The sequence below is a fragment of the Rana temporaria genome, chromosome 1 (assembly GCF_905171775.1).
Source record: "Rana temporaria chromosome 1, aRanTem1.1, whole genome shotgun sequence".
Taxonomy (NCBI): domain Eukaryota; kingdom Metazoa; phylum Chordata; class Amphibia; order Anura; family Ranidae; genus Rana; species Rana temporaria.
The window spans coordinates 118,055,909-118,080,789 of record NC_053489.1 but is presented as its reverse complement, the minus strand read 5'-3'; positions in this window follow the sequence as shown (position 1 = coordinate 118,080,789).

Sequence of the window (24,881 nt, the reverse complement as noted above, 5' to 3'; positions counted from 1 at the left end):
TACAGTAGTTGTAGGCAGGACTTTCAAGCATGCTCTCCTACCTCCCCAGTGGGCAGCATTGAGCAGAAGTGATGGTACATATAACCTCAGGGGCGTGATATACATATGAATACCACCTCTATTTACATATCAATGCTGTCGCTATTTACATATCAATGCAGGTTATTTACATGTAAACACAGGTGAGTCATCTGTGCATGGCAATAGGGCAGAGCTGGGCAGCAGCAACACAACTTTACACAAAGATATCGGGACACAGCCCTCCCTTAAAAACGGCCCTGAATATCAATCCGAGTACCAAACCTTTGTTATCATACTACAATGAAGGAAGAATCTCTCAAAAACCCTGTAACACCTTCTAACAAGCAGATCGAGAGATATGGGCAGTGAAAGTAATATGTATATATTGCGACTTGACCCCACCCTTTGTACTATTCTATTGGTCATTATAGCTATCCGTCACATATAATGATATAATAAGGAAGCTCATATAATTGGAGGGTGCAGACTAAACGCAATAGGAAAAATTGAGAGTCACATATGACTTTAGATGTTTATATTTACTGATTGTTTTTTACATGGTTTAAAATGAAGTTAACCTTTGCTTATGTATTTTTATTGTATGTTCAGTTTAAATTAAATTGAAGTCAGGCTTGTGAAAGATTTACTTTAGGTACTTAAAGCGGAAGTAAACTCTGACCTTCCAAAGCTCAATTTCAAGGAAGGAAGGAAGGAAGTTTAGTAAACCATTTTAAATAAGTGCGCAGTAAATAGAAGCCCCATTGCATGTTTCTTACTTTTTTCATTCCCATTCTTCTTCTGCCAGCCCGCAATCTCACGCATGTACAGTAATTCTGTAGCAAGCTCGTTGTTTTGTGAATGGAATCTTGCGATATCTCGGAGCTGTGTGGTGAACATAGGAGATAACAGAGCCCTGGCATGTCACCAAGGGAGTTACAGCACGATGAGCATGCAGTAAAAAAGAGACAAACCTGTGCATGTGCTGGTTACTTAAAGGGTCACTAAAGGAAATTTTTTTTTTCTCTTTAAAATAACAAACATGTTATACCTACCTCCACTGTGCAGTTCGTTTTGCACAGTGTCCCGATCCACGTCTTCTGGGGTTCCCTCGGCGGCTGTCTCTGGTCCTCCCCGCAAGAACTCACCACATTCATGTGAGAGAGCTCGCATGGTGATGAGTCCTTGCGGGCGCGCTCCAGTGATACAGCGAGCGGCCATAGTCTGGATGTGATGGATGTGATTGACAGCATCGCCAGCCAATGGCTGCTCTGCTCTCAATCCATCCACTCTAGCCAATTAGCGGCCAGGCTGAGCGGCGAAGATGATCTTGGGACCGAGCGCAGGCCTTTCGAGGGGTCAGGAAAGTAAAACAGGGGCTCGGGGGGGGGGGGGCAGCATCATCAGATGTTTTTTCACCTTAATGCATAGATTGCATTAAGGTGAAAACATTTTTTTCCTTTACAACTCCTTTAATGAAAAATAACAGGACGGATTACAAGCAAACGGACAAGGTTGTAAGGATTTCACACCGAGCAATCAGTGAAGTGCTTAGTAATGCTTTATATGGCAGAAAATGGACAGGGTGAGATTACAACAACTTTAATGCTGCTTGGTCTTTTAAACCACATATTTAACAAACAAATAACTTTAAATGTGCTTAGCTAATTTTAGATGTCAAGCATAAGCCTTATCATACAGTGAAGAAAAAAAAGACTTGATTAAAGATGTATAAAACTACAACATTGATTAGATCCCATTAAATTCTATGGGTATGTAAATATGAACTACTATATTTTGCACAGATGGACAAAAAAAATATCCCTTGCTGAACACTGCAACTTATCTTTAGGGCCCCGAGGGTATATTTTGGATTCACTGGACTTACCAGAAACCTTTAGCGTGTAAGCTATGGCCAGAGGTAGATTCCACAAACCTAATCACTGGTCTCTATTCCCTCCGTTATACAGTAACCCTTCACTACCCTATTCTGCGTGTAGTGAGGGGGGCCAGTCTGTCCAGTGATGCTAGAAGTGAAGTGTTGTAGACAGAAGTGGCTAGGTCACTGCAGGACAGGGGCGAAAATGTGTCATAGAGGTGGTCAGTCACAGAGTATAGAAGAGAAGGGTTGATATGGTGAAGGTTTCTACGAGTAACCGTTTGGAGGGAAAGGAGGCGGAGGAGAGGGAGAGAGTGAAATTAATAAGGTAGTGATCAGAGAGGGGGTAAGGATAGTTGGAGAGGTTGCACGGAGTGCATAGGTGGGAAAAGACAAGGTTAAGGGTATTGCCTTCAGAGTGAGTAGGAGCATGTATCCATTGCTTCAGGTCAAAGGAGGAGGTTAGACTGAGAAGTTTGAAAGTTGCAGGAGTGTTAGCATTAGTAGGGATGTTGAAGTCACCAAGAATGATTGTGGGGATTTCAGAAGAGAGAAAGTAGGGTAGCCAGGCAGAGAAGTCATCAAGAAAGGAGGATACTGGACCTATGTATGAACTGACCTATATGACTAGGAACTGCCAAAAGAAATTAGATAATTTTTGGTTGCCATAGAGAGAACAGTGGAATTCAACATTATGCCTTCTTTTTTGTTCTTAATCCCCTATCCCCACCTTCCTTATCATAGTCCCACTTGATCTCATTCGTCCCTCCTGCTCTTCCACCCCCTCACCCCTGGCACCACACTGGTTTTTGTTTTGCATGTTCTAATACACCAACTGCAGCAATACACCATTAGCAAAATATGTATGCTGAACTGTGATGGAAGCTGTACCATTTTGTTTTCATTGTTATATATACTTTGTATGACAATAAATAAATCCTACACCTTAAAATATATATATATATATATATATATATATATATATATATATATATATATATATATATATATATATATATATATATATATAGATTATTGTACCAAAAATCTCCAAAGAAAATGCAAACAATTTTAAACAAAAGCTTAATTCAAAAAGCTAACATTTGATAGTGGACGTATATGCCTTAATCCAGGGGACCAGATGCGCGTGGCTGGCCGGCGTGAACACCGCTGGCCATGCACGAGCGCCAGCACAGGGATGGGTGTGTGTAAACACACACATCCTTGTGCTGTCAGGGGAGAGGAGACATGTCGTTTGTTCTTAATAAATAGGAACAACGATATGTCTCCTCTCTTACTCAGTCCTATCCCATTACAGTTAGAAGACACGGAAGGAACACACATTTAACCCCTTGATCGCCCCCTCCCAGTGACATTTACACATTTCTATAGCACTGATCGCTGTATAAATGTCAATGGTCCCAAAAATGTGTCAAAAGTGTCTGTTCTGTCCGCCGCAATGTCGCAACCCTGATAAAAATCACAGATTGCTGCCATTACTAGTAAAACATTAAAATAAAAAAATGACATAAGAAATGCTATAAATCCTTCCCATAGTTTGCAGACGCTATAACTTTTGGCGCAAACCAATTAATATATGCTTATTGCGTTTTTTTTACCAAGAATATGTAGAAGAATATATATTGGCCTAAACTGATTAAGAAATTTGTTTTTTAAAAACATTTTTGGGAATATTTATTATAGCAAAAAGTTAAAATTATTGTTTTTATTTCAAAATTGTCACTGTTTTTTGTTTATAGCGCAAAAAATAAAAACCGCAGAGGTGATCAAATGCCACCAAAAAAAAAGCTCTAATTGTGCGGGAAAGAACTATGCAAATTTTTGCAATTACCAGTTAAAGCAACGCAGTGTCAAATTGTAAAGCGTGCTCTTATCAGGAAGGGGGTAAAATCTTCTGGGGGCTGAAGTAGTTAAAAAAAACGACATAAACAGAAATGCTACAGTTTTCACTTGAGGTGTCCTAAATTACAAGTCAAGAGATGTACTCAAGTCTTTGAGTGCTGACATGGACGTTTTAAGAATACAGACGTCCTTGAAATTCTGAATAAGTAGCTAGTATTGTAATATTTCTATAATATAGCCAAATAATCTCTGTAAGACCCATCACAGCTGCATGAACAAATTATACAGAACACAAATAAACATGATTATTTGGAATAAACAGTTATCTGGTATTAAAGAATACATATGAAAATACTGTACATTATGACATTATTTTCCCATAAACTTTAATGATCCAGCACTAAGCCATTAACCATATTATTTAAATAACTTCTAGCTTTTCTTGAAAACTTTTCCATTCCTGTCTTCACATTTTTACTCGCATGAGTAACTGTTTCCCATATTTAAAATTTTGACACCTATTTTCCTTTCCACATTGCCTGAAGCTTATTGACATTTAAATTTTAAATTCAAGATATATATTTTTTTGTAAAGAAATGCATGTTTGAATGTTATCCAAATTGAATAATATTTTGTGTCAGTGAGAGAGTGTGCTGCTTTCATGGCTATGGAAGCTGTTTCCACAGCAACAAAGTTTCAAACCAGAGGAAAGCGTGAAAATTGATTTTGTCAGATGATTTTTGGCAAAATCTGAATAACTTTTCTACACATAATATGATGTGCTCTGTGTTATATAATTAAACTATGTTTATTCATTTAGTTTTAATTTTAAGCTGAAACTCCATACTGTGATTGAGTAAATGCATAGTCTTTGGCTGTTGAACGGTAAATTTTCATTATTTAGTTCATAAAACAATACAAACTTTCATATTTAACAAGGTAAGAAAAGTATGGGGGTTGCATTTTTAGCCTTCTTTTGATAGTAGTTGTTCCCTTGCTGTGTCTGATTTCAATACTTTTGAGTCACAGGCCCGAAACAAGCATGCTATAAAGGATTGTATGAAAAATGTCAGCGCCTTAATTTTATTTATTTTTTCCAGGTTAGAGACTGGGATAACACTGAAGTCAAAGCAATAGCATAGCAGCCAAAGGACTACCATTCTCAAAGGGCAGAAATTATAGCTCCCATACCCTTCTCCAACAGAGTTACTTTAAGGTCATATGAGGGTGTTTGAGAGCAGTGGTGTATTTATTTATGACATATACATTTTAGACATAGTTTTACTTTAAATAGGTTTCATTCCAGAGCCTGGAATCTCTCCTTACTGAGCCCCACTCAGAAAACGTTAGAACAGTCTTATCAATTCTCTTGGGAACCGGAGGCTCTTTTATATCTGGGGATACGTCTGACTGTGTCTATACAAATGCTGTATAAGCAAAACTACCCTGCCCTCCTCAAAAGACTGACCGATGACCTGGCCAGATGGCAGATCCAGCCCCCATCGTGGTTTGGCAGACTACACTCAATTAAAATGAACATATTACCAAAGGTCTTGTATTTGTTTCGTACGATACCTGTGCCACTAGTTCGAACCAAATTAAAGCCTTTCAAAATAAAATTCACCAGTATATTTGGGTGATAAGAAGCCCAGGGTGAACAAACGGACTATGTACACTCCGAAAAGAAAAGGGGGACTTGGTTTACCTGATCTATTGAAATACTTTAAAGCGGCCCAATTGGCCCACCTTATTAGATTAAATTCCCAACGTCCCCAAGCAATATGGATGTCAATGGAATCATATTCCTGTCGTCCTGCACCAATATCACATATTATGTGGCTCCCAATGAAGGAGAGACCGACCGTATTATGCCCTACCCTTTCCTTTTCATTAGGAATTTGGGATAGACTTTCACGAACTCTGAAATTTAGGTCACCCCATAACCCACTAGCACCTTTATTGGTGAATAAGGAATTCACCCCGGGCCTCTCCCCCCTTGCTTTTGAATGGTGGACCAATAAGAGATTAATATTAATAGCAGACCTTTGCGATCATAGGGGTTTACTATCTGAAAGCTCACTGGTTGAAAAATATCAAATGTCATCCTCTGAACACTATAGATATGCACAAATACATCATTATATACAAACAATAGCACGTAAGGGTGATTTAGCGACAATGACTCCCATGGAGCATTTGTGCAGACAACATGATAAACTCAGGGGTCACATTTCAGCTGTATATACAATCTTGACGAATGTCTCAACCAAAGTGAATTATATGCTCCAATGGGAGCGAGATATTCAGGAAACCCTTGATTTAGAGGAATGGCCTGCGATATCTGATGCGGCATCTACTGTAGGTTGCTCCTTAATACCTCAATTATAGAGGCCAACTATAAGGTCTTATTACGATGATATATGGTCCTGGCCAAACTGGCCACCACTGGATGCTTTAGAGGTTGTGGCCAAGTGGGTTCCACCTTTCACATATGGAGGTTCTGGATTAGGGTTTACAACTTTATATATACCCTTACCCAGATTGATCTGACGAAATCTGTGAAACACGCACTCCTGGGTGGCAGGATAGCGGAAGCCTCTAGAGCCCAAAGGCGACTTCTTACATTTGTTTTTATTTCAGCAAAGATAACGATTGCCAGAAACTGGAGGTCTGCTGCCCTGCCATTCAATCAGCTTAAACACAAATTGTCGTGGCTAATGCTAAACGAAAGGTTAACTGCATTAGTACAAGACAAGATGAAGTTGTTTCACAAATTATGGGACCCATGGATTAATTACCTGACAAACGACCCCAGGACGCTCGCTGTTTAGAATTTATTAACTAGAGATGGGTCGTCGAGCATGGAGTCTTATCCCCCCCTCCCCCTCCCTTCCCCCTAGTCTCCTCTTCTTGTTCTTCCCTTTAAACTTTTACTCCATTTTCTCTATCCTTTCTCTCTTACTCATGTTGAGTATTAGGGTACAAAATTATTGTTATATATGTGGAGTCATTTTATCTTCCACTCTTGTCAGGTTATAATGTACTCCCCGATAATTGGATGGGGATCGGGTTATTCCCAGTGGATGGACCGTATCCTGAGGCCTGAGACTGATGACATGCATTGGGTCATAGACATGGTAGCACAGTATGCAAATTACGACTCATATCAAGAGAGGCTTGCGTTTCATATTTCTCTGAGAATGTATGCCTCTTGAAACATGTTGTACTCTGCCTCATGTGAAGCCGAGATGTTTGTATTTTATTTGTTCTTATATTGTACTCTTTGTTTTTCTTTATCTTCTTTATCTTTGTAAAACCTTAATAAATACCATTGAAACTAAATAGGTTTGATTGTACAGTAGAAAAAATACATACCCTTATAAATGAATTCAACTATCATTAAATTAAAATATTGATATTTTTTTGGGCAATTTGGCTTTAAAGGGTCAGTCCAAATGCAGGTAGCGCCATGCCGACTGTGTCAGCCCTAGTTTCCTATACTCCAGCAGTGAGATATCTGTGCCACAACTTCCAAACATTCCTGTCCAGCACTTCCTGCTGCATAAAATAAATTCTGACACAGAGACCTCCTATGAAGCCTTCTGAAACAAAGAGGGTAAGACAAGATGAGACTATGGCTATGTTATTCACTCCTTGGTTATTTCCCTCCTTGACTTCTGCAAATCCCTCCTCACTGGTCTACCTTTACACAGGCTACCCCCCCCTCCTTCAGTCTATTATGAATGTGGCTACTAGACTATTACACCTTACTAACTGATCAATAACTGTTGCTCATCTCTCAAAATCTCTTCACTGGCTTCCCCACCCCATTGTATAAAAAAAAACAAATGACAACATACAATGCCATCCACAATATCGCCCACAGCTACATCACCAACCTCATCTGTAGATATAACCCAAATTGTCCTCTCTGCTCCTCCCAAGACCTCTTGCTCTCTAACTCCCATGTTACCTCCTCCAATGCTCGCCTCCAGGACTTCTTCAAAGCCTCTCCTATCCTGTGGAACTCCTTGACCCAGCATGTCTGGTTAGCTTCTACCCTGTCTGCCTTTAGGCAGTCCTTGCCAACTCACTTATTCAGGGAAGCCTACCCCACCTCCACCTAAGAACTGTACTTGCGTCAACTCCATTGGAACATCTTCTGCAGCTATTACCTTTTGTACCATCTCCCCCTTCCTTTAGATTGTAAGCTCCATGAACAGTGCCCTCAAGCTCCTTCTGTATTGAACTGCATTGCAGTTGTACTATCTCGCTTTATTTTGTAAAGTGCTGCGTAAACTGTTGGCGCTATATAAATCCTGTATAATAATAAGAATAATAATAATAAGACACTCTTCTGACTCCTTTATTTGTGTGCATATATTCAGCATTAGCTGTTATGCTCTCTAAACACTGGTCTACTTTCAGCAAGCCAAAACCACAGCTAAAACATGTGAAAAGTTGGGCAGTGCTTGATCCACTGGCTAAATATTTCCATTATCTTATAAAAAGAATACACGTTATCTAAAAATGTGTTTTATATTGTTGTTCATAGTAAATAAAGAAAATACATGCAAAACTGCTATGCATTCCCTTTGAAACTCCACCTTTGCAGAGAAAAAAAAAACAATCCTCTACACTACAGCACAACAAGTATTTATTTTTTCAATCAAATAATTTTTTATAGAATTTTCCTTCATAATACAACAACAATACAAAAAAATACACATAAAACATTTCCCACAGACCCGCACCTAAACACACTTCTCAAAAAATAAATAAAAAATTCTATATTTGCGCCCACCAGACTACGCTTCAATCTTTACTCAAGGCCATTTATCTCATTAATGCTTCTTAATGAAATATATATACTTATCCCCTTTTATATCATTATTAGATTTCCTCTGTAACACTAATTTGCTCAACTGATTATTCAAGTAGATTAGAAACTAGCCCCCAATGGCAAATTTTTGGGAATATTTTAGAGCTCCTCCTATGTTTATATGTCAAGTCCTCTCATCTTAGATTTAGATTAATCGTCCTAATTCAGTGATCTATCGTTGGCGGGTATTTTGATATACATTTTTGTAATATAAGTTTGCGAGCGATATAAATAGTTCGCAGCCACATCACATGCATTTCAGCTGGGAGGGTGCCTTCCAGTATAACCCCTAGAAATGCTATTTTTTATCGAGATGAACCTGTGTGAAACATAACAAATTTAAAATATCCAAAACACCCTCCCAGTAGCGATGCAGTTTGGGACATCGCCACAGCATATGCATAAGTATACCTGTATCAGTAGTGCACCTTGAGCAGTTTGGTTTATCTGCTTTACCCCAAGAGTACAGCTTTAAAGGGGTATTGTGGTCAGTAGACTGAGATGGCCACTCCAGAACCTTCACTTTATTCTGCTGTAGCCAATGACAGGTCACTTGGCCTTGTGTTTTGGATCATTGTCATGTTGGAATGTTCAAGTATGCTCCATGCGCAGCTTCCAGGCTGATGATCTCAAATGTTCTTTCAGTATTTTTTGATAACATACTGCATTCATCTTGCCATCAATTTTGACCACATTTCCTGTGCCTTTGTAGCTCACACATTCCTAAAACATCAGCAATCCACCTCTGTGTTTCACAGTAGGAATGGTGTGCCTTTCATCATAGGCCTTGTTGACTCCTCTCCAAATGTAGCATTTATGATTGTGGTCAAAAAGCAAGATTTTGGTCTCCACACTCCAAATTACTTTGTACCAGAAGGTTTAAGGCTTGTCTCTGTGCTGTTTGGCTTATTATAAGTGGGATACTTTGTGGCATTTGCATAGTAATGGCTTTCTTCTGGCGACTCGACCATGCAGACCATTTTTTTTCAAGTGTCTCCTTATTGTGCATCTTGAAACAGCCACAGCACATGTTTTCAGAGAGTCCTATATTTCTTTTGAAGTTATTTGTGGGTTTTTCTTTGCATACCAAACAATGTTCCTGGCAGTTGGCTGTTGGCTGGCTGAAATTTTAGTTGGTCTGCCTGAACGTGGTTTGGTTTCAACAGAACCCCTAATTTTCTACTTCTTGATTAGAGTTTGAACACTGCTGATTGGCATTCTCAATTCCTTGGATATTTTTTTATATCCCTTTCCTTCTTTATACAGTTCAACTACCTTTTCCCGCAGATCCTTTGACAATTCTTTTGCTTTCCCCATGATTCAGAAACCAGAAACATCAGTACAGCACTGGATGAAAGATGCAAGGGTCTGTCAGGAGTCCAGAAACTCATTGACTTTTTATACACACACACTAATTACAAGCAAACAGATCACAGGTGAGGATGGTTACCTTTAATAGCCATTCAAACCCCCTTGTGTCAACTTGTGTGCATGTTATCAAGCCAAAATCACCAGGGTATGTAAACTTTTGATCAGGGTCATTTGTGTAGTTTCTGTTGCCATTATGATTTAAAAATAGTAAACACAGTTGATTGATAATAAATGACTTCAGTCAAACACTAACCACGAGTGAAAGAAATGTTTTTGCGCTATCATTCATATTCTCTGAAAAATGGCCAATAAATCATAAATTCTGCCAGGTTATGTAAACTTATGAGCACAACTGTATAGGCATTTATTGAGTGTATGCCTCATGTTGAGTATCTTGTTGAATAGTACTCCAAATCGTATGTATTAAATTAAATGTAGGATAACTACGTTTACTATAGAAATGATAAGCTACCATTAACTGTACCGGTGGATCAATCGGCAGCTGAGAAAATATAATTTGTTGTATGCTATCCTCATAATCTATGACATTCCATCCATTTAATTTCTGAAGTTGGGATGCCATATAATACAATATAGCATTTGGAACAGCCAGCCCTTCCTCATCTTTGGGCAGTTGCAAAAATTCCAGTCTAATCCAAGGGTGTTTATATCTCCAAATAAGTTCTATAAACAAGGTATCTATTTGTTTAAAAAAAAAAAATTCTGAGGAAGACATACTGGACAGTTATGCAACAAATATAATAATTGTGGCATCCATATAATCTTTATTAAATTTGCTCTACCTGTTATTGTTAAAGGGAGTTTACAACAAATTTTCCACACTTGCTTGAACCCCTTAAATAGTGGGACTAAATTCCTCTCCACATATGTTTTTAATTGTGATGTAAACTGTACGTCTAGATATTTAAAAGTAGGGACTACAGCTATTTGAGAGGCTGAATTTGGTAGATTGGAACTGATTTATCCCAATTAATTGTCAAGCCTGAAAAGGAGCCATATAATTAAATAAAGTCATTGCTGCCTTCAAAGAAGATAATGTGTCTCCCAAAAATAAAAGTGTATCATCTGCATATAAGGCAATCTTATCTTCTCCTAAGGGTCTACGAAATCCAATAATATTCGATGATTGACGGATAGAGGCAGCTAATGGTTCCAGGGCCAATGCAAAGAGTAAAGGTGATAATGGACATCTTTGTCTTGTTCTTCGTTGCAGTGGAAAAGGTGCTGATATATGTCTATTTACCTGCACCCATGCCACCTGTGCAGCGTAAAGGAGTTGTATCCAACTTATAAACTGAGATACAAAGCCAAATTTTTCTAAACAATGCCATAGATAATCCTATTATATTCTATCAAAAGCTATTGCCGCATCAAGCGACAAGATATGTGCACACTGAAATATTTTGTTTCGGAATTTAGTTTTTGTCCGAAAAATACATTTATTTAGTTACTCCCGAAATTCATTTTTATTTATTTTGTTTTTCGTTAAAAAAATGCATTCGTCCGAAAATCCAAATGAATTAAGGTCAAATCTGTCATTGAAGGCTTATGGTGTCTGTTGAATGTTCTAAGAAGATTCAACGAAATGTAAAAAAAAAAGGAGATTCGACGGAATCTTAAAAAAAAAAAAAAAAAGGAGAATCGAAGGAATCTTTAAAAAAAAGAAAAGATTCGACAGAATCTTAAGAAAAAGTGTGTAAAGTATGCGTGTGAAAAAGTGCATGTTTCCCGTACTTAGAGCTGTCTCTGCACAAAGTGTCATTTCTGAAGGAAAAAAAGTCATTTAAAAATCACTTGCAGCTATAATGAATTGTTGGCTTTCATTCATAAAAAAAAAAAAAAAACGTGGGGGTCCCCCCAAATTCAATTACCAGGCCCTTCAGATCTGGAATGGATATTAGGAGGAACCCCGCCGTCAATTTAAAAAAAAAATGACGTGGGTCTTCCCCCCAAATATCCATTCCAGACCCTTCAGGTCTGGTGTAGATTTTAAGGGGAACTCCACCCCAAATAAAAAAAAAATGGCGTGGAGTTCCCCCAAAAATCCACAGCAGACCCCCTATCCGAGCACACAACCTGGCCGGCCGCAGATAAGAGGGGGGACGAGAGAGCGCCCCCCCTTCTGAACCATACCACATGGGGACAAGGGCCTCTTCTCCACAACCCTGGTCACATGGGTCTTCCAGATTCTGATATGCCCCCCGCCCGCAGACCCCCACAGCCACCGGGCAAGGGTTGTGGGGATGAGGCCCTTGTCTCCATCAACATGGGGACATTCTCCCCATGTTGAGGGCATGTGGCCTGGTACGGTTCAGGTTGCGTGCGGCCGGCCAGGTTGCGTGCTCAGATAAGGGGTCTAGTGTGTATTTTTGAGGGAACTCCACGCCATTTTTTTTTTTATTTGGGGTGGAGTTTCCCTTAAAATCCACACCAGACCTGAAGGGTCTGGAATGGATATTTTGGGGGAACCCCACGTCAATTTTTTTTAAATTGACTGGTTCCCCTTAATATCAATACCAGACCTGAAGGGCCTGGTAATTGAATTTGGGGGACCCCCAAGTACGGGAAACATGCACTATTTCACAGGCATACTTTACAGTTGTTTTTAGCTACTTAGTCGAATCTTCATGTCTCTCTATGTCAAATCTTTTCTCTCTATGTCAAATCTTTTCTCTCTATGTCGACTCTTCTTCATGTCTCTATAATGTCGATTCTTTTCTCTCTATGTCGAATCTTTTCTCTTTATGTAGAATAATATTGGACTAATAGAGTTAAGGTTAGGCACATTCGACCACAACGAAAATGAAAATAAGCAATTTTTATTACGGATCTTTCGGTTTTCGTTTTCTGCGCTTTCGTTATCATTTGTTAAAACGATAACGAAAATACCTGAAATTCGGACGAAAATGCATTCAGACTAAAACGAATGCACATGTCTACTATTTGGAATGAAAGAAGATTGATCTATATGCACTATCTTAGATATTACTTTTGCCAATCTAATGGCTAACATTTTTGCACTACACGTATTATTTTTTTTTGCAAATTCTTAGCTTCTGTTTGGAGATTTGCTGGGAGAGGATACTCCAGTAGCCAACTGTGAGAATGTTTGCCTGCTATAGTCACTTTATCAAAGCACATTGCTAAAATTCCCTGTAGCGTCAGAGGGGGGCAGGGTCTTCCGTTTACGTCACCGGGTGGCCCCGCCCTCAGCTATATAACAGCTGTCATTGAGAAGAAGCGTAATTCGGTGGGAGCCTCATATGGAGGCGGTACTGTTGCATGTTTTTTTACCCGCCGGCAGGGATTTACATTGCGGGACATTTTTTTTTAAATAAAGGACTTGTACCAAGCTGTCTCGTCTTTTTTAAAATTTTAGATTTTTTTTGTGAAATGATAGGGGTACAATGTACCCTGTTACCAATTCACATAGGGGGGGCCAGGATCTGGGGGTCCCTTTCTTATAGGGGGCTTCCAGATTCTGATAAGCCCCCTGCCTGCAGACCCCCACAACCACCGGGAAAGGGTTAAGGGGATGAGGCCCTTGTCCCCATCAACATGGGGGCAAGGTGCTTTTAGGTAGGGGGCACAGAGCCCCCCCTGCCCTAAAGCACCCATCCCCCCATGTTGAGGGCATGTGGCCTGGTACGGTTCAGGAGGGTGGGGTTTCTCTCTCATCCCCCTTCTTTTCCTGGGGCCTGCCTGGTTGCGTGCTCGGATAAGGGTCTGGTATGGATTTTGGGGTGATCCCTACACCATTTTTTTTATTTTGGAGCAGGGTTCCCCTCAAAATCCATATCAGACCGAAAGGTCTGGTATCAATTCTGGGAATCTCCTATGCCATTTTTTTTAATATGCCACAGGGTTCCCCTAATATCCATACCAGACTTGAAGGGCTGGTATGGATATTGGGGGACCCTCACACATTTTTAAAAAAATTTGGTTTGGGGTTCCCCTTAATATTCATACCAGACCCAAAGGGTCTGGAAATGGACTGGGGGGAACCCATGCTGTTTTTTTTCAATGAGTTTTATGTATATTGCTGAGACCCGACAATTCATTACAGCCACTATCAGTTTTACACAACTTTTTTCCTTTAGAAATGTAATTTTGCTGTGGGACTGTTCTAAATATGCGAAAAATGCGCCACTTTACATGCATACTATAGACACCCCCCAGGCACAAAATTTAAAGGAATATTTTATCTTTATTGTTTCACTCTAAGCATTATTAAAATCACTTCTCCAGAAAAAAATCTGCCGTTTATAAAACTTTTTTTTTCATTGATACATGTCCCCTGGGGCAGGACCCAGGTCCCTAAACACTTTTTAAGACAATAACTTGTATATAAGCCTTTAAAATTAACACTTTTTGTTTTTCATGTTTGTGTCTCATAGACTTTAACAGGGTTCGTGTGTTCGTCCCAATTTTTTGCCTGTTTACAAGTTCTGGTGTGAACCAAACTGTGGGGGTTGTTCGGCTCATCCTTAGCTAGGAGATGCGTAAACTCAAGCTCTCTGCAGACTTGGGGAAATTGGTATGTTAGTTGTAAGAATTTTAGCAATCTTTAGGCCTCATTCACACTGGACATTATAAAAGAGGCAGTAACGTTAGCTGTATAAAGCTGTAGCTGTAGAATTCGTTTTTCAGTGTTTTTTGAATTTTTGGGCGTTTTTTATCTGTAGTGTATTTTAGATTTTTGATAAATGCAGACTAGTCACGTTTTTTGGTGTTTCAGCTTTTTTTCAGAGTTAGAGCATTTTTACAGCTAAAACCCTCCTTTCAGAACCCACTAGTTCTGTTTTTTTTTTTTTTTCAGCTAGAAAACGCCCCTGACAAAAACAGCTGATAGCAGCCTATGTGTGCATAGACACATAGGATAACATGCTGGGGAGTTTATCGACTACAGAAAAAAACTCCAAAAACACCAGCTGTAAAAATGTTCAGTGTGCATGAGGCCTTATTGTGAATGTTTTGCTTGTGTTTGTAGAGTTGCTGGGATAGGTAATGCCAGTATCTCACTGTGATGCCTTGTACATACGACTGTTTTTTCCGATGGGAAAACTGCTATGAGAGCTTTTCGTCGGGAATCCTGTGTATGCTCCATCGCAGTTTTCCCATCGGAAAAAAACGTCCGTTTGTATGGTTCCCATCAGGAAAAAAACCTGTTGGGAAAACCGTTTATCTGTATGGTTTGAGAGTATGAGTATAAGTATGAGACAGGAGCGCTCTTTGTGGTAAAACTAGCGTTCATAAAGGAAATATCACATTCGTCATGCTGCAAAGCGCTGAGAATCGTGAATCGTCTCTCACCAAACGTTTACTAACACGAGGATCAGCAAAAGCCGCCCAGAGGGTGGCGCTGTTTCAATGGTACTTCCCCCTTATAGTTTTGTCATATGTTTTGTACGTCACTGGGCTTTGGACGGGTGGACTTTTGTCTGAGCGTGTGTATGCAAGGCAGGCTGAGAGGAACTCTGTTGGTAAAACCGTCAGTTTTTTATTTGACGGAAAAAACGATTGTGTGTACTAGGCATGAGTCTTCCTTTAGATCTATGGCCGTGTTATTACCCAAGATTAAAGGCTTACCGCAGTAAAGAGTTAGTGTAAGTAGTTGTGAGTAGTTTTTACCTTGTTTTTATCATTAAATATATGTAATTGGGATAATGCACAGGCTGGTGTACCCTTTCTTTTTTCTATCTTTTTTATGACTACTAAGATATCCCCTATCCTGGAGGGCAGCAAGGTCAGAGAAACTATCCCTTGAGTAGTAGACCACCCAGACATCACACTAATGCACAAGAGTGTTTGTTTGCTGTTATCAGAGATAGTATACTCCTGAGATTTTAGCTCTCTGAAAAAATGTTTTAATAAATTGCTAGAAAGAACTAAGAAGAAGTTTATGAAACTCTAAGCCAAATATAGAAATGAAATCATAATTATAAATAATCACAAATAAAAATACTGAGAGCTACTGAATCCCTAGTATGAAATAAGTGCTAAAAAGTTTCTTGCTGGATAATAAGATTGCAGAGTTATTACAGGTTATATAACATATCCTACAGTGCTTTCTGCAGCTAGCAGTTCACAAGCTGGAATTAGACAATTAACTGGAGTTTCTTCCAGTGTCATTTTCTGGAACCTTAATAAGAGATACATTCAGTGTTGTTCTCTAGCCCAATACAGACCAGAGAAAAACATATAAATGCCTAATCATAATGTCAAGGCCTGGAACATAATAACTATACAGCAGCATACAATTTTGTTATGTTATTAACAAAAGATGCATGCTGATATGCCCCCACTAATGCAATCAATTTTGTTTTGTTTGTTAAAAGGAATACATGCTGATTTCTCAGTAGGATATTAGGAAGCAAACTCGTTTGTGTCTATTTATTAGATTACTTTCCATCATTTTTGTTTTTAGGTTTAGTTTACATTTGTGGTGTCAACACATCACGTCCGGGCTAATATAATTATCTGCTCCCTACACAGATATGTATTACAATAAACATATACACACTCTTCACTTTATTAATTTGAAACAACATTACTATAATTATGCAGGGTTGGGGTTTCTAAGCTAAGCAAACATCGAATTGGACTTTTAAATAAATAATTATCCCACTATTAACTACACAGCAACAAATTAATGTATGCCTTTTCTTGCCAAAAATATGAAAAACAAGTAATAGCTGCTGCAGAATAGAACAAGAACTTGCAAACATATTCAGAAAGCATTTAAAGTAAACTTGAACACAACAAGTAAAGGTTTGCTATCATTTTGGGAACATCTAGAAATTGTATCTAATTAGTACCCTGAAAGTGCACATTATGGCCCGGATTCACAACCGACTTACGACGGTGTATCCCCATGTACGCCGTCGTAAGTCCGAATCCGAGCCGTCATATCTATGCGCCTGATTCATAGAATCAGTTACGCATAGATTTGGGCAAGATACGATGGAATAGGAGACTTACGCTGCTCGTATCTTGGGGTGCATATTTAAGCTGGGCGCTAGGTGGCGCTTCCGTTGATTTCTGCGTTGAATATGCAAATGAGCTAGATACGCCGATTCACGAATGTACGTGCGCCCGGCGTATCAAGATACGTCGTTTACGTAAGGCGTCTGACCGGCGTAAAGTTACCCCTGATAAAGCAGGGGTAAGTCATGTTAGGTATGGACGTCGGAAACGTTCGAACAGCGTCGTATTTTACGTTGTTTGCGTAAGTCGTCCGTGAATAGGGCTGGGCGTTCACGCCGACTAAGCATTGAGCGGGCGTAAATTTATTTGAAAATTCGACGTGATACTGAGCATGCGCACGCATGCGCCTTTCGTTCGGCCATGTATCTACATAGGGTCACGCTTAATTTAAATACAACACGCCCACGACCTGCCTACTTTGAAATACGCGTGCTTACGCCGGCCCATTTACGCTATGCCGCCGTAACTTAGGACGCAAGTGCTTTGTGAATACATCACTTGCCTCTCTAAGTTGCGGCGACATAGCGTAAATAAGATACGCTATGCCCGCACATAGTTACGCCGCCCTACGTGAATCTAGGCCTTTATCTGGAATTCCCCCTGAAAAACAGCACTTCCTATGTAAGGGTGCCTAGTTGTTACTGTCCCTACAGCCTTATAGCTGTATATCTGCAGTGTGAGATCTAAGGCATTGCTGCTTCTGATAACAACATGAAAAGGAAGATATCCTTGAAATGCATCCTGTTGCGACCTGGATCCGCTGGTGTTGTCATCACTGTATTGGACCTTTTTGGCACTGGGACATTAGGTGGTGGCTCAGCGGCTTTGTGAGTAGGATCTTTTTTCAGTATTTTAATAAAAGCGTACATTACCATACTAAACCAAAGCAGTGGGGCTGTCTGCCCTTTCCCCCTGTTATTGCTTCTTCTGATGGGCAGTCTCAGGAGATTTGGAGTGAACTTTGGTGATGCCCCTTTGTACTGCTTAATGTTCTGCCTTTTGGAGGCTCTGGCATGAGAAAGAAAAACCCTGCCTTTACCAAGACGCCCTGCGCCCACACAAAGACAGGGCAGAACAGTCAGATAAGAAAGATCAGCTGGCAATACTTATGATTAGTCCTTTGCCATATGCCTGCTTTTTTGGGTTGGCTTTTCAGAGTTCAGTTCCTCTATAAAGACAACTTTTCTGAATGTGTTTGTTCATTTCTAAATTGCCCAAAAAAAAAAAAAAAAGTAAAAATATACATGTTAATGCTCTCTTGGCCACTGATTGCTAGCTGTTTTGTGCTATAACATGCTTCTAAATCCAAAACACAATTGTAATTAATTGCAGCTTAGCAATCTTTAGATGTTGTTGTTGTTGTTGTTTTCTACATTATTTACCCACTGCATATATACATATACTTCAAAAACAGGCGCTGCCTAGGAACTTATTTTCCTGATGGCTGCAGGATTCCCTGATGAGCAATGTGTCTGTCACAATCAGGCGTCGGGCTTGACGACCAGTAGCTATAGCAGTTGCAGGACAGGTATACAGGCAGTCACTTCTGGCAGATGACACAGGTTCCCCTGAGGTGCGGAGTCTAAATACTAGCTGGTGTTCATCAGAGCTCCTGATGGTGGAGATGGATTTAGCTGCAAGCTAGTACCAGGTCGCGGTCCTCAAGTTTGCCCCACCAGGGTATGAGCAGGTCCAATAACAGGTAAACGGACAAGGATGAAACAGCAGCATGGTCAGTAAACAAGCCAAGGGATCAATCATGAGTGGCTGCAGGCTGGGATCAAGCAGTAGAGTAGCCAAAGAACAGGCTGAGGGTCAAAACGGGTGGTTGCAGATTAGGATCAGGTAGTAGAGTAGTCCAGGAACAGGCAGAGGGTCAAACCACGGGTGGTTGCAGGTACAGATGACAGGAGGAAAGACAACAGCAATGCACTAGCAGGGAAGGCACAATAACCTGGCAAAGAGGAAGTGCTGAGACAAGGCTTTTATAGGAAGTTCATGGGAGGAGCAAGGAGTTCAAGGTTCAACAGCAATGAAGACACCAAGCTGAGTAGTCTTATGGATCAGATAGGTTTATCCAGCAGATCAGGCAGGTAATTGTCCAGCATCCCAGATCGCTCAGTGGGAAGAGTCAATGCCACACACAGAAGAGGTCCCAGGTTCAAGCCCAGGTCCTAACAGTGTCTCCAATATTCTGATCCATGAAAAGAGAAGCAAGGATGAAGTTATTTAAATCACAGATGGCAGGCCAGGCTGAAGAAGCATTCAAATTTAGAGCCAGAACCACATAATTGCTGCATTATGAAGAATTGAGGATTCCATGGACTATTGTGTGTCCAGGCTGGACACCCAATAAAATAGCTTTTAATAAAATAATAAAATAGCTTTTAACACAGAGTACATGTGAGTAACGCTACTGTTTGGCACAATAAAACTTTTAAAAATGGTATTACACTATGGGAGCTCTTTTCTTCTACTGTACATGTGGGCATGAAGCATGAAGGATCGTACACTAGGAATAAAGCAAGCTGTGGATCTTCATATTGCTGCACAGTGGCAGATACTGTGAATGCACAATACCCCTGGGAGAGGTGAGGATTTTCGGTGAGTACATTACCTATAGGGGCACTGTAAGGAGCACCAACACAAACGAATGAAGAGCACTTGTCACTTTCTGGAATATTAAGATATATGAAGAGCACCTGTCACTTTTTGAAATATTTTCACAGATGAAGGACTGCACATTTATATATATATATATATATATATATATATATATATATATATATATATATATATTTTTTTAACCAAACCACTTAAGCCCCGGACCATTTTGCAGCTAAATGCCCAGGCCAGGTTTTACGATTCGGCAGTGCGTCGCTTTAACAGACAATTGCGCGGTCGTGCGACGTGGCTCCCAAACAAAATTGGCGTCCTTTTTTCGTCACAAATAGAGCTTTCTTTTGGTGGTATTTGATCACCTCTGCAGTTTTTATTTTTTGCGCTATAAACAAAAATAGAGCGTCAATTTTGAAAAAAATTCAATATTTTTTTACTTTTTGCTATAATAAATATCCCCCAAAAACATATATACATTTTTTTTTCCTCAGTTTAGGCCGATACGTATTCTTCTACCTATTTTTGGTAAAAAAATAATCGCAATAAGCGTTTATCGATTGGTTTGCGCAAAATTTATAGCGTTTACAAAATAGGGGATAGTTTTATTGCATTTTTATTATTTATTTTTTTTCTTACTACTATTGGCGGCGATCAGCGATTTTTTTTGTGACTGCGACATTATGGCGGACACTTCGGACAATTTTGACCCATTTTTGGGACCATTGTCATTTTCACAGCAAAAAATGCATTTAAATTGCATTGTTTATTGTGAAAATGACAGTTGCAGTTTGGGAGTTAACCACAGGGGGCGCTGTAGGGGTTAGTGTTCACTTAGTGTGTGTTTACAACTGTAGGGGGGTGTGGCTGTAGGACTGACGTCATCGATCGAGCCTCCCTTATAAAAGGGATCACTCGATCGATACGCCGCCACAGTGAAGCACGGGGAAGCCGTGTTTAAATACGGCTCTCCCCGTGCTTCAGCCTTGGGGAGCGATCGCGACGGAGCGGCTATAAACGAATAGCCGCGCCGTCGTCCCGGATCGCTCCCCGAGGGAACCCGCACGCAGCGGGGGGGGGGGGTCCCGACCGGACCCCCCACCCGCTAGAAGGCAAGGACGTATATATACGTCCTTCTGCCTGTCCGTGCCATTCTGCGGACGTAAATAGTCGTGCGGCAGGCGTTAAGGGGTTAAGGTCTGCATCATTTTGGCAAATATATATTAAATTTAGGATATAAGAATGAAGAGCACGTGTCACTATGAATTTGAATTTATTTTATCTATTGAATAGTTTTAGCACAAGTCACTTTTTCATACCAGCAATGTTTGTACATGCGGCATTGATGATGCACAAACTCAAGTTTGTTTACATTTACATATCAACAGCAGTGACTAGTAAGTGAGTTAGGATCACACACACACTTTAAAAAATGAGAACAACGCCACACCTCCATCCTTTGAAACTATATTCTAATTTCTGTGTCGTAGTAAAACCTGCCTCATAGCTCCCTCTTACATTGAAAATTATGCATTACTATTGCCTCACATAAAACACTCTTATCTGTTTTGCAAGATAAACCTGCCTTGCCTTTTTTAATATTTTGATTATTCAAGTGCTTGCATACTGTCCTGGAGCTAGCAAATTCTTAGGCTACGTACACATGGTCTGTCCAAACCGATGAAAACGGCCTGAAGTCCAGTTTCATCGGTCCAAACTGACCGTGTGTACGGCCCATCGGTCTGTTGTCCTTCGGACAAAAATTAGAGAACTTGCTTTTAAATTGAACCGATGGACGGCTGACCATCGGTCAAAACCGATGGTTGGTACACAAAAGCATTGGTTCAAAACCCGCGCATGTTCAGAATCAAGTCGACACATGCTTGGAAGCATTGAACTTCGTTTTTTTCAGCACATTGTGTGTTTTACGTTACCGCGTTTTGACCCGATCGGTTTTTGAACTGATGGTGTGTACGCACATCAGACCATCGGTCTGCTTCAGCGGCAAATCCGTCGGACCATTCTCATCGGATGGACTGGTCGTGTGTACGCGGCCTTAGTCTATGTGCTAAGTCTACATTTTAAATGCTTTTGGAATAATTAGGGATACAAGGATGGGAGGAGATTGAAGTAATGAGGGGCTGTGGTTTTGATGTGTTGTTGAACACTCTATTCTCAAATTTATCACATTAATAATGCAATAAATGTGGTGTGAAAAAAGAATCTCTAAAACTTTATGATTTTCAAGACAAAACTTTCCTATCTGTTATGGCTGATACTTCCTCCTGCCAATTCACGCCTCTAGAACCACTTAATAAAAAAATCTGGTGTTAGAGCCAACATTCAATAAAGATTTTGTTCAAGTTGATTAATGAGATTTGGTTTTGTAGCTTTTTTTAAAATCAAGCTAAATGCAAAAGTTAAAAAGTCAATCACACATCCATACCTTCCAACATTTTGAGATGGGAATGAGGGACACCTACTAACAAACGTATGTAGGCATAGGACACACTCCATGCCAAATTAACCAAAAAATGGTTAATTAAATCCACAAGGACTTTTTTTTACCACTACTATTCCTTAATATTGGCTTTTAAAATGTACAAATGCAGCAATTGAGAATTTGGGTGACAAGTTTAGCCCTGGGAAATACCTTTTGAAAGATAAAAAGTGCATTTTATATACAACTAAATAGATCAGACCAAAATGAGGGACAAATGAGGGGGAAAGAGGGACAGAGGGACATTGCTCCAAATCAGGGACAGTCCCTCAAAGTCAGGGACAGTTGGGAGCTATGCACATCCCAAATATGTGCTGTCAAAATATGATGTTGCTGATGCTGTCAGTAACAATTGTACTGTTCTGTAATGCCATACTCAGCCTAAAGGCATCTCAAAATGATATAATTTAAAGGATTTGCATTTTTTCATGTTGCCTTTGAAGACTCAATACAAGTTTATTTGTTTTGGGAAATGTTCCCTATGATTGTGGTCAGCTCCCTATGACCTTTTTGAAGGCAGCTCATGATTGTAGCCTTAAAAATGGCCAGAATGCTGTATCCCTTCCTCGCATACATCCATGTGAGTTTTGCTTAATTAGTCCCCATGCAAAAATGTAATTCCACTTTTAACAAAACCTAGGCTTGGTAAAATCAGTGCTTTTCCTGCAAATTCAATTTTGAAAAACCACTTTGCCTAACTCTAATTTTCAGCTCTGCTAACCTACTTCAGTTGTTATAAAGGAATCTCAGGCCCTTAGTTGGATGTTTGATTTCTTTAAACTAAAAAAGAATTAGGCACATCTATTGTAGCAGGAGCAGGGAGGTTCCAAGGCAGCAACACCTTGACAAACAAAATTTGCATTAAATGATCAGCTATTGCTAGACATTTTCAGCAAATGATAGTTTCCACAAATGGCATGCAGGATTCAGCCTTGTCTGAAATACTGTTGGGTCAGGAAAACAATATGCAAATTAGCTCAGTGGTAGATGCGTTGTTTATTGAAGACTATGTCCAGGGAAAATCAGATTGCCTCTCAGAGGATCAGGAAGGATTTTTTCCCCTACTGTAGCAAATTGGATTATGCTTTGCTGTGGCTTTTCGCCTTCCTCTGGATCACCTATGGTTATAGGATTGTGTATATGGGATTGTATGATTTTTTTTTGTTGTTGATTTAACTAGGTAGACTTTTGTCTTTTTTTAATCTGACTAACTTTGTAACTATGTCAGACAGAACTGTGTTTAAGAGCTTGGTAGCCCACTTTTAAAGAAAAAGGAAAGAAACACAAATAACAAAAAATTACAAGCCACCTGGCACTTATGACTCACTCAGCCTTGGTTGGAGCCCACACCTGGCCTCCAAACAGGGTTTTTCAGCCCCCCTGGATTGCTTGCACTTTCAGAGACTTCCAGACTTTCTCCATCCCACTGGACCTACTAACCACCTCAGCTTTGGTCTCCTAGACCCTAGATCCTTTCTTGGTCTCCCAGCCGTGTAGCTGTCCCAACTTTCCTAGTCCTTTGGGCAAGAAGTCCCCTTCCCAAGGGATGCAGTCTCTGACAGTAACACCTAGCCCTCCTGACAGAGGTCTGTCTCCAAAAGGCAGCAACTGCACCTACAGTAACTCTCATCAAGCTTTTATCGATCCTGCACACCTCTGCACTCAAGGCACTTCGGAACCTTCAAATTCCAGGCCCTGATCTGGAATTACAAAACCCAAAGAAAACTTACAGAGTTTTCTGCGCTCACAATAAGCATGACAGAGCCTCTCAAACTGCATCTTTAAGAATTTTGTTTTCATAACATATTGCTAAACTATCACATGGTAAGGCCTTGCACTGTCACTACATAAATAAATATACACTGAGCAAAATTATGAATGTAACACTTTTGTGTTTGCCCTTATTTATCATGAGCTGAACTCAAAAAACTCATGTACAAAAAAGGCCTGTTTCTCTCAATTTATGTTCACAAATCTGTATAAATCTGTGTTAGTGAGAGCTTCTTCTTTTCCGGTCCACCTCACAGGTGGGGCATATCAAGATGCTGATTAGACAGCATGATTATTGCACAGGTATGCCTTAGGCTGGCCAGCGTAATGTTGGTCCATCCTCTTCATTGGCTGTGCGTAGTTTCTGGATATTGGCAGGAATGGGAACACCCTGTTGTAAACGCCGATCCAGAGCATTTCAAATGCTCAATGGGTGACATGTTCAGTGAGTATCCTGGCCATGCAAGAACTGGGATGTTTTCAGCGTCCAGGAATTGTGTACAGATCCTTGCAACATGGGGCTATGCATTATCATGCTGCAACATGAGGTGATGGTCGTGAATGAATGGCACAACAATGGGCCTCAGGATCTTGTTGCAGTAACTCTGTGCATTCAAAATGCCATCAATAAAATGCACCTGTGTTTGTTGTCCATAACATACACCTGACCTACCATAAACCCATCTCCACCATGGGCAACTCGATCCTTAACATTGACATCAGCAAACCGCTCCCCCACACAACGCCATACACACTGTCTGCCATCTGCCCTGTACAGAGAAAACCGGGATTCATCCATTAAGCGAAGACCTCTCCAAAGTGGCAGACACCATTGAATGTGAGCATTTTCCCACTCAAGCCGGGTTACAAAGACGAACTGCATGAGGACGACGAGCATGCAGAGGAGCTTCCCTGAGACGGTTTCTGACAATGTGTGCAGAAATTCTTTGGTTATACAAACCGATTGTTGCAGC